Raw genomic sequence first — 9475 nt, forward strand, 5'->3', positions numbered from 1 at the left:
GATTTTTATACCTCGTAAATGGAGGTAGATGAATGCATCAGGCCACCTGACTTCAGGTCCTGAACTTGGAAACAAAATGATAGAATTGGACCAACTACATTATCACCAAGGTTACTTACCAGACACTTTACAAAGACCCTCCTGTTTAGCCATTACTGCAAGGTGAATATGAAGAAACCAATACTCAGTGAGGGTATTAAACTTACCAAAAATCACAGAGACTTGAGACTTCAAATATTAATGATTGGTTTCTGGTTTAAAGAAATATGTGTGATATTACTTGCTGCTACAAGGACCAAAAGGAGACATTATATTTAGAAGTTTCAGCTAATGCTAGATTATTCTTATAATCTTTTATAGCTTCATACATATTGTTTTTAATCAAAAAATAAGTTTTAGCATGAAAAGTTTCCTGGACTTATTCGACTAGACTTGTTTTTGGAAATTCTGGTATAAAGTATTTTCTACCACACTGTGAGAATAATAGCTACTCCCAGCAGCCAGAGAAACCAAATTTCTAGGGAATTTTCATCTTTCTTGAAAGATAACTCATAGAACTGTGAATGGCTTCACAGGGATCCTGTGGAAGAATTTGAACCACATCCTCCCCCTTGGAAAGAAATAGAAAGTGCTCTAAGTTGATAAAGAGTGGAGAGGGAAAAGAAACGTGCCATAATCCCCACCCCTGGGAGCCAGTGCACAACATGATCAAATGTACACATCACTTCCTCCATGGGATGACATCTAGGTGTGTGCACTGAGTGATCTGGCTTGTTATTCAGCAAGCGAATCACTCACTGCAAATATATATATTCATTGTTTTCATGGACTCAAATATTCCCTGGGAACTCTCGCAAGCCCTGAAGGATGAGCCAATTGATAGACATTGAGTCAATGACATAGTTAACAAACTGTCATTTTGATTTTACGGGTCACAACAGACCTCTATATATGTTTGTGCCTAGGTTTCTGAGATAGGAAGAATTCCATAGGCTGGTGAGTGAGATAGAGGGTTGTTCAACTACTGAAAGCAGCATACTAATTTATATTTAAGACTAACTGATGGTAAAAACTGCCACAAAATTGCTACTTATTTGCTGAGTGACATTAGACAGATGACTAATAATAGTGTTTGCCTCATAGGGCTGTCATGAAGATGATTAACAATGATGATGATGGTGGTGGAATAAGAGGAGCAGGAAGAATAACAGAAACTACTACTACTTAGAATAGTACATGTTATATTGTAAGTGGTAAGAGTCCTAGTTAAATGTAAAAAATAAATTAATATATCATAATACTATACTATATTTAGACAAGCCGTAAATATTTAAAGTAATTTTATTCAAGATATATTTCTTAAATTCTAGAAACTTCTATAAGGTGAAGCAAATATTGACCTTCACAAATAACAAAAGTATAATCTATTGAATACCTTTTTAAACAACAATTTATTGGGAGGAAACAGAAGAGATGCTGTGAGAGAAGTGGATAACTTTGGATGATGACTCTGCTTGAAACTTACCCCTACATACTGCCATTAGTTGAGATTTTTACATTTTTGTTCCAGAATTTACAAAAATCTCTGCATTTGGAATATTTATCTATCTACATTAGATAGTCTTTGAGGTAGTAGCCCTTATTAACCTTGTATATTAATTTACAAAAAAATACATTGTACATTTCTATTTAAAAATAGAATACAGCCCTATCTGGTTTGGCTCAGTGGATAGAGCATCGGCCCACAGACTAAAGGATCCTAGTTTGATTCTGGTCAAGGGCACATACCTCTGTTGCAGATGCAATCCCAGGCTAGCTCTGTTCCGGGCTGTGTGGAAGGCAACCAACTGATGTGTCTCTCTCACATCCATGTTTATCTCTCTCTGTCTCTTTCCCTCCCTTCCACTCTCTCTAAAAATCAATTGGAAAATATCCTTGGGTGAGGATTAACAAAAAAGAAAAATTAATAAAAATAGAATACAGTGTTGGGATACAGGAATGATAAAATGGCTCATTAGTTAAAATTCTGCTTATACCTCAAATCTAACAGAAAGCCTAGTTCTGAATCTTATGGCATGTGATTGATTATGAGACTAGCAGTGCCCTCGCATTGGGTTAGTCACTTTTAAACAAAGCACAATCTGGAGCCCCTTTAGGAATAAGCTAGAAATGTAATCAGCAATTCTATCACACACATGTCCTGATACCTGGTACCAAGATGAATGGATGAAAGCAGGTCCTGACTTGACTTCTTTTTTTTTAATTGTGTTTTTTTTTAATTTTTAAAAAATATATTTTATTGATTTTTTTACAGAGAAGAAGGGAGAGGGATAGAGAGTTAGAAACATCGATGAGAGAGAAACATCGATCAGCTGCCTCCTGCACACTCCTTACTGGGGATGTGCCCGCAACCAAGGTACATGCCCTTGACCGGAATCGAACCTGAGACCCTTGAGTCTGCAGGCTGACGCTCTATCCACTGAGCCAAACCGGCCAGGGCCTGACTTGACTTCTTACATGTTTTTGATTCTTTCTATTTTGTAGTGAGGGGATAAAATTTCTGTGTTTACAAATACATCAATTAAGAAATAAACAGCCTGGTGAGCATGGTTCGGTGGTTGAGCATGGAGCTATGAACCAGGAGGTGATGGTTCAAATCCCAGTCAGGGCACATGCCCAAGTTGCAGGTTCGATCCCCAGTGTGGGGAGTGCAGGGGACAGCCCATCAATGATTCTCTCTCATCACTGATGTTTCTATCTCTCTCTCAATGTCCCTTCCTCTCTGGAATCAATAAAGATATATTTTTAAAAAAGAAATAAATGGCCCTTACCAGTTTGGCTCAGTGGATAGAGCATTGGCCTGTGGACTGAAGGGTCCCAGGTTTGATTCCAGTCAAGGGCATGTACCTTGGTTGCGGGCACATCCCCAGTAGGGGGTGTGCAAGAGGCAGCTGATCAATGTTTCTCTCTCATCGATGTTTCTAACTCTCTATCCCTCTCCCTTCATCTCTGTAAAAAAAAATCAATAAAATATATTTTTTTAAAAAGAAATAAATGGTAAAATAAGTTTTTTTAATTCATCCATATTTTTATTTCTTTTTAAGTATAGAATTTAATATATCAAAATAAATATATGATAACAATATAATAGCTTAGAAATTGAAAGTAGATAATGTTCTACTTGAAAAAAATAATGCATCTATTGGGTGTTTTTAGTACATAGTATTTTAAAATGCGCTCAGAATTTTCTCAAACTTTATGAATATAATTCTCTCCATATGGTTGGTCGATAGATGACAGACACAGACACAATCAACTGACTGACTTTCAGTAATGGTGATGGTTTCCACTCTTTCGACATGTTTTTTTTTTAAAGATTGATAAGCCGAACATGACTAAGATACACATAATTCTTTATGGCACAGAAGCTTATAGCTGTATTTTTATCTAAATTCCCAAACATTACTCCTTACAATGGAATTCTGAGAGCATCACAGCAGTATTTTTCAAACTGTGAATTGACCCATTTATGGGTCTTGATGAAGTAAAGGGTCATGAGATCAAGTGAGAGGGGTAGGCAACAATTTTTAAAAATAAAATATATCAGGATCAAACACAACAGCAAAGTCTGACTGCACAGCATATGTAAGTACAAGTGTGGTCTCAGGGAAATTTTCTTTCCTTTATTGGCACAAGGGTGTGCATATACACAGAGTGGCCGAACCATATTTATAGTATGTATAGTTATTTCAAACTTCAATAGTCACCACATGAGATTTTATGATTCTTCTTCAAAGGTTTCTTGTGCCCTAAAAATGGTTTTCAAAATTCTCAGTTTATGCATATTTTTGGGTAAAAGTGTTATGGCCTTCATATGATGCTTATAAAAAAATCTTTTTAAAAAGCTTGAGACATACTAATGCTAAAGCAATTATATTTGTAGTTTTGAAATAATATACTTTCAAATATAAAAATAGCAAATATATGAATGTATATTTATATGTCTCTGTTTTACAACTAGATGTACCATAACTAATTACTTACATATTCCCAATTTAAATTTAGGTCCGAATCAAGTTACATATAGAATTTAGGTTTAAAGTTAACAATCTTGAGATGGGAGATTATTTTGCATTTTCTTGAGGGACCCTGCCTAATCAGATGAGATCTTAAAATAACTTTGCTGACTGAGGTCAGGGTCAGAGAAGATTGGTCAGAGACATGTCACATGCTGCCTTGGAAGATGGAGAAAGGGGGCCCAGAGCCAAGAAATGTATGTGGCCACTAGAAGCAGAAACAGAGGTGGAGATGGATTATCCCCCAGAGCCTCCCCAAAAGCACAGCCTGCTGACACATTAATTTGAGCCCAGTGAAATCTGTGTTGAACTTCTCACCTCCAGAACTATAAATACATTTGTGATAAAATATAAATTTTTGTGTAATTTTTACAGCAGCACCTGAAATACAATACAGCCTCTTTACACTCTCACTATAGTATTTGAGAAACCAGAGAGAGGAGTTAAGGGCTTAAGTATGGCAATAGAAAATGTAGTGATAAATAGGGGATAGGAATCAATATGTTCTTTCCTTGAAGACCATATTATATCTTCCCTATAAATTTGGAATAGAAAAAAATATCCATATTTATGAAAATTTGAGTTTAGGTGTAAATGTAGATAATCACAAATTCAAAGCTGTAGATATTACAAAATGCTGTCAAAATTTGGGGTGCTTCTTTGTATGGACAAAGTTATATTCACTTCCATTACTTTACTAGAGGCCTGGTGCACAAATTCGTGCACAGGTGGGGTCCGGCCGGCCCGCCCCGATTGGGGCTGATTAGGCCGGGCCATCCAGTGGGAGGGGCTGCAGGCGGTTGGCCGGCTGGCCCTCCCTTTCTTCCCCTCCCTCAGCTTAACTCCAGGTTGAGGAGACAATTTGCATATTAGCCTTTTATTATATAGGATATTTGTCTTTGTATATGGAATATGAGTGGGTTTATCTTGTCCTTTTCATAGTAACAGCTACTTCCTTGACTGTAATTATAAAGATTTTTCTTCTTTTTAAAATATTTTTCTTTCACTAAATTCAAAAGAAATTGCTTCTTTTATCTCATCTGATTTGACTGAAACACTTATATTGTGGAAAGGCTGCAAGACCAGTTCTCCAGAAAGAACAATGACACACTTTGCTTTTTCTCTTTTGGGAAAAATGCTTATGGAGAGAGGAGTTCCACTGTAGCAAAATTAATTGCCTCAACGTACTGAGCAGACAGAATGAACAGCAAGTTGGGAACTTTATATATGAAACTTATATATGAATTGTATATATATGAAATTGTATATATGAAATTAATATATAATTCAGGTTGTTGGAAATGGTTCATGCAGACACCGAGTTTGTAAGAGTGTTAATGCATTGTGTAAATATAAATGCAGAATGAACAATGTTTGCAGAAAAGTAAGTAAATGTGCTGTTTGAAGGAGAATATTCCAATCTTTAAGGTGAAGTGACATTTCCTTTAATTTCTTGCATGATTTATTGATGCTTCATGGGCCATACTGAACTACATTTTTTTCTGTGATATTTATGTTGACCTTATTCCCTGTTTTTCTTTTCTGGTCTTTTGCTGTAAGATCTTCACTAATTTCTTTTCACATATAAAAAAAATATATAGGGATTCATTTCACTAAACATGCACACATACACACGGTTTTTTGATTGCTAGTTTGGTTGGCTATACATTTTTTAACATTTTCACAACATTTTAAAGAAAATTTAACATCATTTTCTATCCTCACATGTTGGTGATTGCAAGTCATGGCAATGGCTTGTATTCATTTGCAGGTAATCAGTTTCATCTTCCTAGAAGTAATATCATTGTCAATGGAGTTCTGAAATATGTAGGTGGATATTATTTTTCATTCCTTTTGTTTATAATGAAGTAGATTTGTTCATTTTGAAAGCATACATTGCTAAAATGTTTTAGATTAGGAAAATACTTTCTGTCACATTGCTGATAATTGTCTCATTCTCTTCTTTCAGACCTCCTGTGGATTAATGCCCCATATCTCTTAATTTTATTCATTGTTTTCCTGTCTTGAATTTTAGGAATTTTTCTCAATGAACTTTGTGATTAATAATTAGATATATAGCTGTGTCTATCCCATTATTTTGCCAGTCTATTAAAGTTTGGTTTTGTAACTTTATCTTTACCAATAAATCTTTGTAGCGCTTTACTCCTTGTTTCATAGAGATAATGACTTTTCACATCTTTCTGATCATACTGACTAAGGTTTTCAAGTTATTTTATATCTCCTGATTCAGTTTTTTCATTTTGCACATCTTGCTCCTTTTCCCCTAATAGGTGATTTTTCCCTACATTGTCAGATGATCAGCGTTGTTTGTCACATTCTTGAATGAAGAGTCAGGCAGAAGTGGTACTTGGTATGTATTTTCTTTGCAGCTATGTAGTCCTATGTTCCCAGTAGTTTCCCTCCCTGGATGAGCATAAGCAGCCCTGTCTATTAAAGAGCATATGTGAGGATAACCAGGGAACTTACATGCACAGCCCATGGACACAGACAATGGTGTGACAAAGGCTTGGCAGGGGCAGATGCAGGGAAGAGGGGGGTTGATGGGGAAAAACAACAAGAATCACAAAACAAAGCGGACAACTGTAATACTTTCAACAATAAAGACAAGTTAAAAAAGAACTTATGCGTAAGTTAGCAGTACATGCCAACTAACTGGTTTTGCTCTAGTGTGTTATGTAGCAGACATACAAGGCACCTACCAATTTCCAAATGAAGAGGGTATAGTATGTCAGCAAATTTCTTTTATGGATAGAAAGCTCTCTTTTTTCTATTTGTGTTTACTTGGAAAGTCTAGATATGCTCTCTTATTCTTCAGATCCTAATACCCACACATGTGAACTTTTTTACAGAGAAAATGTTAATAGAAGAGTAAAGTAGACACAGATAAGATATTTTTAAAAGGTAAAACTTGGGGCATCATAAGAACTTCTTTTTCTTTTTGGCTTGTGTTCCAGCTTATGTTGTGTGTTTTGCTTTCCTTTCAATCTAATCTCATTTGTATTCTATATTCCAGAAATTCTTTAATATTCTGGCTTACTGCTGGTACCCAGTCACATCATGAAGACATTCTATCATAGGAAAAGTTTAGTATACTATTATTTAATCTTTCCAGAATCTCCCTAAGGAAATTTTAAAAGATCTTTTTATTTAGTAATGAAACTGAGGACCAGATAAATGCCTATGGTTTATAGTTTTTGATGGATTGAGTTATGATTTGACCTCCTATTCTCCATCTCCATAAGCAGATCTCTCATCTATAACCAGGGATAAGCTGGCATTCCATTCTATTCCAATCAGTTCCAGTAAGTTTAGCAAAAGGAGAGCATTATGCTAAGTGAAATAAGCCACTCAGAGAAAGATAAATACCTCATGATTTCACGCATTTGTGGAATATAGAGAACAACATAGACTGATGAACAGGGACAGATCCAAAGACAGAGAAACAGCGATCAGACTATTAATCCCTAGAGGGAAAGTAGGGGATGGAGGGGGCAAAGGGAAGAGATCAACCCAAGGACTTGTATGCATGCATATAAGCCAAACCAATGGATATGGACAACAGGGGGATGAGAACATGAGTGGGGGGGAGGGGGAGGATGGGGGTTTGATGGGGGGATGAGGTCACATTTGTAATACCTTAACTAATAAAGAACTTTAAAAAAGGTATTTCAAATGCCTATAATGTGACAGTGCTATACAAGCTCTGAAAATACAGAGATGACTAAGATGAGGAGCCCACCTTCAATCAATTACAGTTTTGTTTGTGGAATTTAATAAAGATGGAGAATAAGGGAAGCAAAGATCAAACTTATTAAACAATTTTGCCTAAGATTGTTCTGGTATAGGCCAATTAAAAAGCAAATGTAAATTAAGGGCTATTCACTATACATGCTTTCATTTCATGATAAAATTTATAAAATACTGAATATTTGAAAGAATATGCAAATAATATAAACATATATATGTACACACATTATAAGGATTAAAATGTTAACCCATTTTCTCCTTGTTGGAGTCAATTTCCAAAATGGAGGCAAGTGGAATAATAAGGAGTGTTATTCATAAGTAAAATTCATAAAAATGTATCTAGGAAAAGCAGTGCTGCTGTCTAATGTTTAATTTATATCTTGTCTATATCAGTTTGAGTGAAAATATTTTCAAATTCCATGATATGTGAGATATTAGAGCACATATCTGCCTGTCTTTACTTTTGGCACAACTGAAATAGTAGAAGACTTGTCCCAAGATACATAAATATAGAGGCATGGCCAAGCTTCCCCCATAAATTACTTCTCCTAATCTCTGCTGTTAATGGAGGGGGAAGATGGGAGATCTGTTAGTGACTAATTTCTCCCTATTTTCCTGGAGAGAAACTTTTCCTTTGGTGCTATGGGGATGCGATATCTCTATCCATTATTATGATTCCTTCAAAAAACCACTTAGGATAATGTGGGCGAGACAAGAATGTAACAAATGGAACCTGAAGAGATTTTTCTTACGTGTAACCAAATTTGATTCATTAAAGCCCAAATAGGAGGATATTTAATAAAATCAATGAGGTTATTTTGGTTGTTGACAGTTGAAAGAATACCACTGATGTTTTCCCCGACCATCAGAATTTATGCAGGAAACAGACTTCGATAATGCTTGACGTAGTCTCATTTTCCCCTTATTCCACTCTAGTTCCAAAGTTAATTAGGTGGCTGAGAAAAGTGAGATACCATTACTGACCAAAGTAGCATTTTTAATGGAATATAATGCTGATTAAGGGACAGAACAATACTAAGAGATGCATTTACATTCCCTATAAATACTGAGGACCTTAGGAAGAAAAAAAATTGTCTTCTGCAATGTGTGTGCACAAATTACACTTCAGGAGAAAATCAGTATATTAGGCAAACACCATACACATGATGGTTACAGACAGGATTCACCAAGGATGCTAAGAGCAGAAGGTAAAAATTTGAGCAGAAAGATGACATTGTCATAGTTCCTAAGTATCTACCATAAGATATTTATTAACTAGAAATGGAAAGACAGTAACCCAGCAAACATCATTTCAACCAGGTGATCAAAGTTAATGTCACCAGTAAAAACACATATTGGCATCATTTGGGGTAAGTTCTGTTGTCACTTCTGGGGTATTTATGCCAAACACTCATAAACTCAGTTCAATTATGAGAAAACATTAGACAAACCCATATTAACAACCTTCAAAATAATTAGTAGTACTAGTCATAAGTGTCAAGGTCATAAAAAAATAAGGAAACACTAAGGAACTGTTGCATATTGTAAGAGACCAAGGAAGAAAACAAACAAACAAAGAACAACAAAAAGCAATATTGGGTCCCTGATTGGATTCCAAAATGAAAAGAGGA

The sequence above is a fragment of the Myotis yumanensis genome, unplaced genomic scaffold (assembly GCF_028538775.1).
Source record: "Myotis yumanensis isolate MYYU_CA2020_CCGP unplaced genomic scaffold, mMyoYum1.0.hap1 SCAF_21, whole genome shotgun sequence".
Lineage (NCBI taxonomy): Eukaryota > Metazoa > Chordata > Mammalia > Chiroptera > Vespertilionidae > Myotis > Myotis yumanensis.